The 14017-nt window shown below is 39.6% G+C and overlaps 1 protein-coding gene across 2 annotated transcripts in view; it reads right to left on the bottom strand.

Moving 5' to 3' along the window:
• RAP1B (RAP1B, member of RAS oncogene family) overlaps positions 1 to 14017 on the bottom strand; it is a 34221-nt gene that overhangs the window by 16009 nt on the left and 4195 nt on the right. The window contains exon 1 of one of the 2 annotated variants that reach the window (XM_059471767.1): positions 8207 to 8226. The exons of the other annotated variant lie outside the window; for it this stretch is intronic. The gene's annotated coding sequence lies outside the window, so the exon portion shown is untranslated. Of the gene's footprint in view, positions 1 to 8206; positions 8227 to 14017 lie in introns of those variants that run through there. 2 annotated transcript variants of the gene reach the window in all.

Here is a 14017-nt window from a genome sequence, read left to right as displayed (position 1 = left end):
CCTCTCCACCCCTAAAGAAAGATGAAACCCTCCCTAACTAATGAATAATCTACAGGCCAGGGAAAAGGGAAAGTGCAAGGATCCAACTCAGGTGCTTGTAAAAGGTAAGCAATGGGAAAGTAAGGTAAGAAACACCCATCTCAACAGCAGTAATTTGACAGCATCTCTGAAATTTCTGAAACACCGTCTGTTAGGTGTTGAGCACAAAATGCTAAGATGATTTACACAGAAATTAAACCACCATGGTAGAATCCTGCCTTTACCATCACAGATTAAATCTACTGATTGTCAGAACACAGAGAAATCAAGAGTCGGGGTCTTATATCTTCATGCAAATGCATAATCTTTCAATTATCTAAACTGTCCCTCACAAAAGGAACAGGAGAAGAAAGCCTTAAGGAAATTATTGACCTGATGTCCAGAAAAAGAGTTGTCTCCACAGGCTTCCATTACCAATACATTTTGAGACTCTTTGGTGATTTTCACACCTAATAGGACATCTTTTCACTCCGGACTTAAAAAACCTCTTTCCCTTCCTACAGAATTTTTTGCAAACACAGATCATGAGAACCACTCACACCACAAGTTTTATCTATTTTGCACCACTGTAAATGCTGTTAGATCCAAAAATCCGTAAATTGTCCAGTCTTTCCATAAACAGGATTGTTTCCAGCTGTCCTGAAAGGCACCTCTCAAACTCATTACAAGTTAAGCCTGTAACTACATTATTGTCATCTATTTAAAACAAACACTCAGTTATTCTTTTATTTTTATAAGGGTATCACTAGAATGACAAAAACATAGTGGAAATCCCAGTAATCTGGGTGAACTGCAGAAATTTCATTGTCTTTAAAAGAAAAGTTTAAGCTGAATTTTTCAGTCCTCAGACTGAAGTTAGCAACTAAATATGGAGATATCAATAATGAAGGCTGACAGTAGCTTAAAAGTAACAGAACTTCAGCAGCAGGTACCACATATCTGTTTTAAGTTATTTCTGACTTTTTCTTACTCAATTATCTATACTTCCAAATCCTGAAATAAACTAACTTGGTTTTAGTGAGAGACTGCCAATTTCATTTTTGGCTCTGAAACAGCAATTCAGGAATTTAATGCAAGCTGAAGTTTCTTTCAGCATCCAGATTGAAAGTTCAACCCTAAATATCCAATCATTGTACAACATTCTGGAGCTGATTTTCCTGCTTTAAGTGGTGGCACACAAAGCATATATAGACAGTATTACAGTGTGGTTAGGCAATCTTCTTAATCAATGAATGCCTAAGTAAAAAGCTTTTTAGATCTTTGAGGACAAAGCCACACTGCAGTAGAGTTCAACATTTCTCTGACCTTCCCTCCAAACTCAGGTAAGGGACAATACAAATACTAACTTCTTTCCCCATGACAATTTTTTGTCATTTGTACAGTTACTCTTTAACTCACCAAGAGCACAGTAATGTTTAATATACGCACACACCCATATAGCATAGAGGTAGCTTGGCATCCCTGCACTGATATCATCTGCCATTACATCTTGGAACGGACACGAATGTATTCTCTAAAACAGTTTAAGAAAGCTAACCTGCACATCCCTAACACGGCAGGCAGCAGAGCACCTGCTCCCTGCTTATAGCCTGCTGCCACTTACATCTACCACCCACTGCCTTTGAGCAACAGTACTGATGTTACTCCACCTTTCTTACTGCTTTCTAACAGAAAAGAAAACTTCAACTCCTATCTAAAAGAGCTTTCCTGAGAAAATTTTCCTGCTTGCAGGTCTTTGCCTCCTCATCCAAGAAACCAGTGGATCATGCAGGACACAGCAGTCTGCCACACTACTTGTTGTTAAAGCCTAGCACATACCTTTTCATGGCCCAGTATGCCTGATGGCCGCAAGCATGCCCCAGACTCAGCTCTGGCTCTGACCCTTCCCGAACTTGACTTTCCAGCGATTCCCAGCTAACCTGACCTGGCTCTGCTCTTGATCAAACCTATTTTTCCATATCAGATCTTGTAGAAACTGCTGGCATCCTAAATCTCAATCACGCTCTTACTTTATTTTTCAGTTGATACAATGCTTGACTCTGGAACTAATAATGTATCCAGATTCATCTGGATGCCAGCAAGATTTCCTTCTGACTCATTAATGACAAATGAGTGAGGGAAAAAGCAGAAGACAAAGTCTAAAAGAGGAGGTTTAAGCCATAAAACACCGTGTCTGGCTGGCATTTGTAGAGTAAGTTAGGGTCAAGTACAACAACAGTATCTGTCTGTAGTCCCCAGACCACTTTGGGGATATAAAATGATTATACTTGAACAGGCATAACAGAAATAAAGATACTAGAATAAGTGAACAACAGACAGGCAGGATGTCCCCAGATTTATTGAACACTTGAGATGTATCTACACAACCATCCAACAGTTAAATCAAAGTAAGTTTAAACTTATTCCTAGCAAATATAACGAGTAACTTGTCTGAATCCCCCTCTTCATTTAATGGAGTTCATTTTAAGGGAGAAATTTTGCTTTAAAGGCTGTCTACCTATAAGGTGACTGATCTGCAAGAAGGGAGAGCAATGCCAACTTTCCTTTGCTTTTTCATTTTTCCATTCCCCTGTCTGTAGACAGGAAAATACTGTCAACTATAGCCCCTATGCAGACGCTAAAGTGCAAGAAGATAGGAAGCACGCAAAAATTAAAACCTCTCTTTTCATTTAGTTTGAGCAGGTACTGCCTTTTAACAGCTGAGTTGAGTATTTATATGCACAGATATATCTGACATAACTGAACTGTGGAGATGCTTAACGTAAGATTTAGCTAGAAAAAATGAGGGAAGCTACTCTTTAAAAAACAGCACTATCACAAAATTGATTCTAATGCTGTCTTAAGTATACAATCTCTCAAAAGTATTGAGCTCAATTCTAGACTGCCTCCATTAACTGCCAGTGAAACCTCAGGAACTGCCTTCCGTACTTCCCGAGATGTAACTCCATAAAATCACTGTATCTGTGCCTCTCTCACTAGTCTGTTCATATTACCTTTTGCACTTAGTGCATTAGTGCAGAATGTACTAATGAAAGTATTAAGGTAACTGATTAATTCTACTTCTTCATGGCATACTTAAAGTACTTGATAAACTACTAGAGCACATGCACACACTTGATATGCACATGGACACTTTTCCCAATAAATATTCTCTCTGAAGGACGAGCAGCATATCTTTGAATAAACCTATTAGAACAGAAGAAAGAAAGGTTAACCAGGACAAGACACTGAAAATGCAGCATTTCAAAAGTTTCACATCTGACAAGGACTGTAAACATAGAACTTGCTTTCTGCTTCTGTCCTTCTCAGATAAACCAGGAAAAAAGTGCCTCCTGGACATTTTCTTCAATAGTTTCTTGAAGCATGTCTCCAGAAAAATGCAAACCAAAGATGATGCTAAGGAAGTTGACGAATAAATAACCTTACTATAGAGGTGAATGGAAAAAAACCTGCAAACTTACTGCTTGTAAAGCTTTTCTAAAAAGCAACCACTCAATGAAGAATTCAAGGAAATTCATACACCATTGGTAATGGGGCTTGATGTGATAATTGTGAAAGTGGGGTGGGTTTTTTATTTTTTATTTAGCGGTCTTTCAATTCCTTCAGTTTCAAATTTTGGGTTCTGACTGAACTTTGTTATTTAAGGGATGGGAAAGATAATAATCCTATTTTTTCAAGTGATAGTAAGCCTTATGAAGCTGTAAGTAGACCTCAGCCCCAGGCTGAAGACATGAACTAAGTACAGTCACTTACTTGGAGATATCCCCAAGACTTGCTTATATGAACTAGTTGTTCAGGTGTGGAATTAAATAAACTGGCCCTCCCAGAAGCCTTATCATTTTCAGAAAGGATCATGATAATTCAGTGCTTCATGGACACCATGATTCTTGTTCAGACCCTGACATTTTGGTTGCACTGTATTCACTAAAATTTTCCTAATTCTTTTGCCTTAGAGTATTTACCTCTGTGGAAAAGAGACTTTGTTAGAACCACCTTGAGAACAGCACTCCCAAATTAATCCCAAATATTTGCATGAGAAAAAAAAAAAAAAAAAAAAGAGTCATACACTAGATTGACAGATGAAACAAATTAACTCACTGGTTTTTTGGCGGGAAAAAAAGCCAAGGGAAAAAAATCCAATATTTTTCTCAGAAAGGGGATACTAGCTGTGTGACAAAACAAGATAACAATGCTCAGATATTTGAAAAAATAGCACTAGTTCAGTCACAGGACCAGCCAAACTCAGAGGATTATGTCTTTTCAGAGATGTTTCTCATTTCTGATACTGGAATAGACTCAGAGGTCCAAACCATCCCAGGATCCACTATGTTTTCAATCTCCTGTCTTAGAACCTTCTTTTCAGGTAAACAACTAATTAAGAAATGATGTGTGCTGTTCTTAGTATTCCCCAAACACTTGCATTTGAGATGTCCTAAATTCTTATCTCTTATCCCAGAGGGTTCCCCCCCTCTGGAAGAATTTCAGGGCATAAGCAGAACTTTGACAACATAGCCCCAAGTGGAAGCCTGTTCATTTTCACCAACTTTTAGAGGCTTTAGAAATTAAAGCAATTCAGATAGCCCTTACTCAACAGGGTAAGTGTACCTCTAATAAAAGAAATTAAACTACTCCAGAGCTGACTTTGACACATTTATAAACATTCATAAAAACCATTATTCAGAAATCAGTTCTGAAAAGCTGATCGGGATCTAATAAAGACTTTCATACTCAAGATTCCTGTAAGTACAGCTACCAACTGTTCAGTAAACAAAGCTAGAAGCAATTTTTATTTCTAGTTTTTACTTATTTTTGATAGTTTCTGGTCTTGACAATGTATTTCATCAGTTGAACAGCTAGTATCTTTTGGGCACTAATACTGTAATTTTTCTTGGACAAAAATAGCTCTTCAATTATGTTCAAATATTTTAACTGATGTCAGACAACCTTCAGAGGATTTTCAAAAAGCTGGCTGGGTGGTTAAGCTTATTCAGTGACACGAAATCATACTGACCACCTGAGAAACAGCCAGAGACCTGAGAACAAGCTACTGTAGCACAAACATGGCACTAAGGTTTAACCTGCTCCTTGAACAGCCCACAGGGACACTGACACAGAGAAAGCTTAACCAAGTTTTCCTTCCACTGAAGGGAGTTACCTTGATTAATACTGCACACAGGGACCATTTCTGCAAAAGCAGCTAACAGCATCTGACCTTGTGAGACTAGCTCCACTGTCTATAATTAGTATAGCTGAATAAAACCAGATTTTTTTTTTCTTAAGTCAAAGTTAACTCCCAGCTAGATCTTAAATTTGAACATAAATTTATTGGATGTTGTAAAGGTAAAAGCAGCCCGCTTAAAGTCCCTGATATCTCATGATGAAAGTTTCCTGATGTGAGAGACTAGCAACCATGTGCAACTTGCAGTAGATTCACACAAAATATAAAAAGCATTTTCAATGCAAGTGATGTAATGAACATTCTCATGCTACTAAGGATATGCTATGCTTCAACACTTACTGAGTTAAAGTTTCAACTTTGTGCAAAAATTCTAACCTGCCAATTCAAATGTGGAGTACTTTATTAAGTCTATGCTGTAGAATCTATTAAGTTTCAAATGCAATTTGTAGCATTTATCAGGCATATTCTTCGTTTTTGTGACTGTTTGCCACGATCTTGCATTTTCTCCCTATTCCTGTCAAACAGTCACCATCCCCCAGGAAAACTGTTTGTGAATGTCCCACCAGTCAGACTTACAGTTAAAATTATAACCTTGTAATTCCTGAACAAACTGAATTGCAAGTAATTTTTATGCTTGCAAAGAAAATCCAGGCAGGCAATAAACAGAAACAACATAGAGATTTTAAAAAATACTACAGGTATAATAAATTCAGAGAATGCATAATTACTACGTTACAATATCTGGCTGTGCATAAGCTAGATATTCAACCATAAAGCCAGTCCTGAGAACTGAGCCAGCAATTTTATGCTGTGAATTTGGCTCTGCAGTCATTACAGAGAAGGATCAGTATTTAGCTCTACAATTTTTCCAAGTTAATGGATTGCCACATCATAGTACACACAACATTACCTGATATGCATGCTCCTGATTAAAAGCAGATGTAACTATTTGTTTGTCCCCATAATTGTTACACTAAATTTTATCTTTCAAGCTTCAAAACAATACCCAGCAGGACTACATGTAAGGCATGGAAGTTTTCAGAGTTAAGGTATTTCTTTTCTAAGTGCAGTTTGAAAGTTACTTTAAGCTTGCCAGCTGGCTTAAGGTACTCTTCTTTGGAAAAAGGCATCTTAATTTCTCTTTCAGAAGCAAGACCTAGTCTCAAATTCCATCCGGTATCTGCTTAATATCTGGCAATCCTAGCTCTACTTTGATTGTGCCACTGGCTGCTGAACTAGTAAAGCCTGGTATCGGGTTTCCTTCTATAGCTGTAAGCCAATGCTGGGTTTAACTGCAATTCCAGGATCACCTTTTGCCTCTCCTCTATTTTTCTCCATAACATACAATTACATATACACCCCTGGCAACACCAGAGCTTGCAGGCCAACATATCATTACTTGTACTATCTTCACTATAAGAAATGTGGGTTTTATTCAGGTTTGTTTAGATTATGAACACATCATCAAGGCACAGATATAAAAAGATTTCCTTCATCATTATATGAAGTTTTGTTACTGGCCATTTAAATCCAGCTAGTGTAGGCCCTTTATGTACAAAGTATCCTTCTGCGGTACAATTTACAGTAATTCTATTACTAATCAGGTTGGTAGCCAGAGAGAAGTTTTACAAATTCCCATATGTCATTTTAATTAAGATTAGAAGTTTTATCTGTTGGAAAGACACTGATTCTATGCAAATTGAGACTACTCACTACTAGCATTCATTAACAGGAATAAAATTATCTCTTTCATGGTAACTGAACCATACCAGTTCAAGTTCCAAGTAATTGTAACTCATGTCTGTTTTAACTCTCAATACTTCCTAATACTTCCCTAAGAGAAACATGGTATTTGAACATGAGCAACAAGCCTCACTGAAAGTCACCCAGATGACACCTATTTTTACCAATGGTTCTTTTGTTACAGCTTCAGACATCTTCCTGAGGGTAAACCGAAAAAGGCATACACTGACACCCAGCAACAACCACTATTTTCTGCCACATGGTTTTGCTACTTGTGCAATGACAGAGGTTCAACCTTAACTCCTCCTTTTCACAATTAGCTTCATTAGCTCAATCCACTGATGAACATGAGTTTCTAAAAGGTCTGACATGCTTAATGGAAGGGGGTGAAACCTGAACAAAAAAAAAAATAATCCTGTTCTCTTTCTGGCAGCAAGGCAGTATCACTTTGAACCTAGGGATGGTTGCCCTGCAGATAATGTCCAACCCACAAGCAAACCTTAACCTGAAGGTGACAACGGCAGACACTGATCTTCTCACCTCTGCCTATATGGAGATGCACAGACAACTTGGTTGTTCTTTAGGCAACTGTTAAGTTGCTACAAGCTCCAGAAGAGGGTATTGAAGAAAAACCCCAAACACAAAAATCGCTCAACCAATTAAAACTAAACTCCACAGAAAAAATCCCACCCACGAAAACAATTCCTCATCCCCTTGTCCCCTGCCAAAAAAACACCAACCAACAAAACAAATCCAACCCAAAAAACAAACCAACAGCCTACATAAAATCAACTCTAGCTAATGTCTGCATGCAAAGCTGTGAACTGCTATAGCTCTACACCTGCTCTGTGAGCAGCTGATGCACCTTAGCACCCCTAGAACTCTCATTTAATGGGCCACAAATTTTCAAGAGGTGAAAGATCTGAGTTAGGAGCATAACACCAAAGGTAATTCACACTTGCAAGCCTGAGCTCATGTTGTCTCCCATGAGGACACCTACACAAAAAACTGAATAATTTTAACCAAATTAATTTGAATTACACTCATCCCCACACCACTTTCAATTACATGAACTAGATCTTTAGTACCAAGTTACCAAATTAATGAGGATTAAACTTGTTTAATCAAGTCTCCACAAGATTGTATTTGAATCTTCTTAAGATCACTCTCGTTCATATTTAGACCATAATTCTTGGTTCCTCTGCATCTTAAAAGCTTGCCATTTTCTGGAGAAACCTGTCATACCTCAAAACTCACTTTGCTAGAAGCCAAATTTTATTTGGTTTGCATGGCAATGTTTTGTTAGCTAGGTGGCTTCTGGTGAGGAGCTGCCAGAAGCTTCCCCCATCTCCAGTGCCAGATGAGCTCCAGGACACACCCACTGCAGGCCAAAGCTGAGTCCATTAGTAACAGCAGCACCTATGGAACAACATATTTAAGAAGAGGGTTGGAGGGGTCAACTGCGAGGGGAACAACAGCAGCAGAGAAAGGAGTGAGAATATGCAAGAGCAACAATTCTGCAGACACCAAACTGAAGTGAAGAAGGAGGGGGAGGAGGTGCTGCAGGTGCCTGTGCAGAGATTCCCCTGTAGCCATGGTGAGACAGGCTGTCCCACTGCAGCCCATGGAAGTGCACAGTGGAGCAGAGATCCACTGGCAGCCCATAGAAGACCCCAGGCCAGAGCAGCTAAATGCCTGAAGGAGACTGTAACACTATGGGAATAATATGCTGGAATAGTTTGTTCCTGAAGGACTGCACCCCCAGAAGGGACTGCCACTGGAGAAGTTTGTGAAGGACTATCTCTCATGGGAGACCCCACACGAGCAGGGGAAGAGTGTGTGGAGTCCTACTGAGGAAGGAGCAGCAGAGACAACACATACATGGTACTGACTGTAGCCCCCATTCCCTACCCCACTGTGCCTCTAAGGGAGGGGTGGTGGAAAATTTAGGAGCTAAGTTCAGCCAGGGAAGAAGGTGTTACTAAGATTTGGGTTTATTACTCATTATCTTATCGTATATGATTTGCAATAAATTAAACTGATTTCCCCAAGCTGAGTCTATTTTATCCCCATGACAACAACTGGCAAGAGGTCTTCCCTGTCCTTATCTTGATTCACAAGCCTTGTGCTGTATTTTTTCTATCTGCAGTGAGTTGACCCTGGCTGGATGCCAAGCACCCACCAAAGACTCTTACCATAAGCTTCTGCCCTGGACAAGGGAGAGAAAATATAATGAAAGGTTCATGAGTTGAGGTAAGGACCAGAAGAGATCACTCAACAAATCCAATCAGAAGCAAAAAAGGCTGAAATTAGAGATATTAACTGAATTTATTACTAACAAAATCAGAGCAGGATAATGTGGTTTTAAGAAGACCGTAAAACACCTTCCCCTCACCCCTCCCTCCTTCCTAAATTTTACCTTCTTGCCCAGAAGCACAGGGAGAAGAGAATGGGGGTTATGGTCAGTTCATCACAGGTTCTTTCTCCCATTGCTCAGGGAGAGGAGGCCTTCCCCAGCTCCCACACAGGGTCCCTCCCACAGGAAATAGTTCACCACTAATTACTCCAATGTGAGTCCATCTCACTAACAACAGTTCTCTGCAAATGGCTGCAATGAGTCCATTCCATGGGCAACAGAACCCCTCAAACTGCTGCAGCATGGATCACTCTTCCATAGGGTGCAGTCCTTCAAGGACAGGCTGCTCCAGCATTCGTCCCCCATAGGATCACAAGCTCTACCAGGGCACTTGTCCAGTGTGGGGCTCTTCTCTCCATCAGTCTGCAAGTCCCTGCCAGGAGCCTGCTCCAGCACAGGCCTCCCATGGGTTCACAGTCTCCTCTCAGGAATCCACCTGCAGTGGTGTGGGCATCCTCCACAGGCTGCAGGTGGATCTCTGCATCCTCATGGTCCTCCATGGGCTGCAGGGGCACAGCTGCATCACCATGGGCTGCACCACAGGCTGCAGAGGAATCCCAGCTTTGGTGCCTGGAGCACCTCCTGCCTCTCTTTCTTTACTGACTTTGGTGTTCGTGGAGTTGCTCCTCTCATATGTGCTCACCCTGCTTTTCTCTGGCTGCAATTACAAATGTGCAGTGACTTCTTTTTTCTTCTTCCAAAATCTGTTATCACAGAGACATTACCACCATTTCTAATTGATCAAGCTTTGACTAGTGGCACGTTCATCTTTGGAACTACCAGGGACTGGATCTGCCAGGCACAGAAGAAGCTTCTAGCAGCTTCTCACAGAAGATAGTCCTATAGCCTACATGCTACCAAACTTTGCCTACGCAAACCCCATATAGTTGAGAAGGGGAGTGATACAGCAGCTTTGGTGGGCACCTGATGTCCACCCAGGGTCAATCAACAACAAATCAAACACATTGATAAGGTAACAGAAGATGTCCAAAGGTTACTGAAATGTAAAATTGACTTTAGAGTTTTGGATGGGCAGACCTTTCTAAACAAAATCTGCACGTCTGTCTTCTAAGAGTCATCTATTATTTACGCTATGACAATCACAATCACCACAGCACTTGAATGAGCATCACCACTACATCCTTAACCCTTCACTGAGGAGTTTTACTGTTAGCAAGTTAAATACAAGCATCTCAAAGCAACCTGTATTTGGGGCAAAGCCCAAGCAGAAGAATGACTTTTCAGTCTGCCCTGACTGTCCCAGTGAAGCAGGTTTATCCTTCAGGGAACCAGTCTTTCATCCCCACATTGCTTAAGGTGCCTGCAGTTTACCAAATGATTGCTCTCTTTAGGTTCCTGTGATCTGTGACTTCAGCCTTCTGTAGGCAAGCCTGTGAATGATTCCTTATTTTCACTTCCACCACAGCAGATTCAGCATTCAGCTCAGAAAAGAGGCTTCAGGTTTCCTCTGTGAAACTTACAGCTTATTTTAAAAGTAGTCTCACAATAAGATTAAGTAACAGAATTGCATTACCTGTAAGTACAAATATTTTCAAATTAACATATTTGTCTTTGAAAAACGTTTTTGCAAACTGGATCTTAAGATCCTGCCTCTGGCTAGAAGCAGAACTAGTTAGCAAGATTGCACATTGTTCAAAATATTGGTTACTGCAGCTTAATTATGTCCAAACTAACGTGCACTTAATGGTGCTTCTCCACCTGTTTCCTGGCAAATCAGGACCCAGATTTCCAGCAGAAAAGGAGGACTTCAGGACTTTTTTGCTCTTCAAGCATAAAACTGGACAACCTACTAGATCTTTCTGTTCCAGGCTCCACATGAAATAGTCTTACTTTGTCACTCTAATTTGTACTTACATTAACACAGCACTCTTCTTCTGAGATTACTCTTAAGAGTTGATGTAAAGCAATACACAGATCAAAAGGATGCCAAACATAAGCATACACAGCAGCCTAAATCCCTTAATTGTAAAACCTCATTTTCAACTCCTCAGTCTTCGCAGAATTTCAGCTACCACACTTGAGTTTTCTATGCAAGATCTCTGGCTGAACCTCAGTTTAGCTTTGGGCAATTCCTGAAATAAAAGGTTTAAGGTGATCAAGACAAAAACCAGAGGATCATTAAAAATATAAGCAAACAAAAATTGCAGCTCAAATATAAAGAAAGGTGAAAAAGTAACAATAAAATAAGGACATAAAGTACAGGTATACATAGCTGTAATTTAGAAATGCTTGCTTCCCTCTCTAGTATTCAGATTTAAAAGCAAGTAGAAAATTGTACACCAAAAGTAAGAACATTTGAAGACCAAGCATCCAGAAAAAACTAGCTACAAGTGCTTGCTTATCATAGTATTACAGCTTCTCTCTATTTGTCTCCAAACCTACCCAATGTCCACAGAGATTAAGTGCCAGGGGGTCTCTTCTTTGGTGAAATCCCATCTAATCTGCTACTGAGTCAAAAAAGATATATCAGAAAAATGGAGGAGTGATATTCTCCAGCATGACAGCCAGCTAGCTATTCTTGCCTCTTCAGTGCTCCTTGATGCCACAGGACTACTACAGTCTCTTTGATTCTACCAAGTGACAATTTGATGACAATTTGGCATCACTTTCTAGAAGCATGGCACATTCTGAAATAACTTATCTTGGTAGAGGTTTAGATTTTTGAACATAACAGAAAACACAAGTCCAAGGCATCTTGAACGTGTTGCTATAAAACCGCCTTGGAAATTCATCCATAGATTGGTAGTATATTTGTAAGAATTCTGAAGGAGAGTTCACATTTGCCACAAACTCATTTTTGACACTCCTCATCATAAGACCCATGAAGACAACATTGCATTTTCTGTATGCTTCTACCAATACAAACAACAGACACTAAATAACAAATAATCCTGAATAGGAATAAAATCACCAGACTCATAGAATGTCTACTGCCCATCAAATCTCCATTTTAAACAAGTCAGAAGAGTCACAAAAAGACAGTATGATACATCCTTGTTCATACTAACAACATAAATATAACTCCAGAAGTGCAAGAGTCAATATTTTGCCAAGCTGTACTTATACATTCTCCCAACCAAAAGAAAATCCTTCAGCAATATTTTATCCAAAACACAATCATATGAAGCCAAGTAGGCTACATTTATGGGTCAATTAGTACATCAGAATGTTACCTTGTAGGTAGCTTCACAGTGAAAGATCACAGGAGAGTTACTGACAGCATCTTACAAATTCTAACAACCCCCCTAACTGCTTCATGTGTACAAGATTAGTGACAGATTCCTGTACGCTGTTGGGCTGTCCCCGCACGCACCCGGACACAGGCAGGCACACAGAATGGCCTGAGTAGAAAGGGACCTATGAGATTGTGCAGTTCTGCCAGGCACACACAGGGATTCCACCCCCTAGATCAGGCAGCTCAGGGCCCCACCCAGTCTGGCTTTGATCATTTCCACAACTCAGTAGCAACAGTAATTGTCACCTGATAAATAAATCAATCGGGTCCTAAACACTCTATTGCAGAAAGTAAGATTTTTAGGTAACTTCCACGTCAATGGAGATTACTTCTGCTCCACATTCCAATTTACCCTTCTGCAACAGTTTGCAACTTTCCACTAGTCTTCTAACAAATCACTTCTAGGGGAGGTATTAGACCAAGTGTTATAGAAATTTGATTAACTTGCAAACAGGGATTGTACAGTTTCACAACTTAACAATCACTGTTATCTGGGTTGTGATGTAGTCCAATGTTCATCTCAAATAAAAAATACTGACCATACATGAAACTGCTAAAAATAAAAAAAAAAATCAAAGTAGCTGGTCTGACTCTGCAATTACCAAAACCACTTTCACTTGTGTAGTGCTGAAGTGCCACTCCTAGTGACAGGTTCTCCTTCTATCTCCTGTATGTGCCCTCTGAACTCCACACAGATAACTCACAAGTGTCTGCAGCTCATCCTTAACAGAGACGTGGTGGCACTGATTTTTTTGCTTCCTCCTGATATACGAAGCATGCTTTAAAGAAACTTTTCTTCACTGCAGACATAAAAAAAGTGAAGGCACAATTGGTTAGCTTTCAGAAACAGAGACTGTGAGTGGGAAAAAATAGGACAAGACTTCAAAAGCTAAGACAACTAATGCAGAAAAACAAAAAGAAAGAAAGTTGCAGGGACTATCTGCGTTGACAAATTATTTCAGTTTAACTGAAGACAATGTCACAGAAAGTTATAGAGTAAGCTATAGTAATAGAAATGCTGAAGTACATATTTTCTTTTAATCCAGATTACCTACTGAAATTAGGTAATAACTGCTATAATTAAAGCTTGTAAGAGTCACTTCAATGTCAACAAATCTTGATACAAAGAACACATTCTCCTGAGTTTCTATGAAAAAAAAAATTAATGACAGAGTCTTGCTTTGTTTTCAGTTATAAAAATGAACTGTTCTCCAGTTCCAGGTCCTCAATACTGCCCAAAAATTTAATCATGTAAGGTTTCTCACAGCTCTACAATGTATCTTCCAATTAGAGATACATTGGAAATTATTTCACGAACGAGTAACAGTGGCACACAATATCCATTTTGCTGAAGACCTGGTCAAGTCATTCAGATTTAGGCCAG

This window comes from Ammospiza nelsoni, chromosome 5, assembly GCF_027579445.1.
Source record: "Ammospiza nelsoni isolate bAmmNel1 chromosome 5, bAmmNel1.pri, whole genome shotgun sequence".
Classification (NCBI taxonomy): domain Eukaryota; kingdom Metazoa; phylum Chordata; class Aves; order Passeriformes; family Passerellidae; genus Ammospiza; species Ammospiza nelsoni.
Note: the sequence above shows the minus strand (reverse complement) of the source record. Positions and strands in the feature narration are given on the sequence as shown.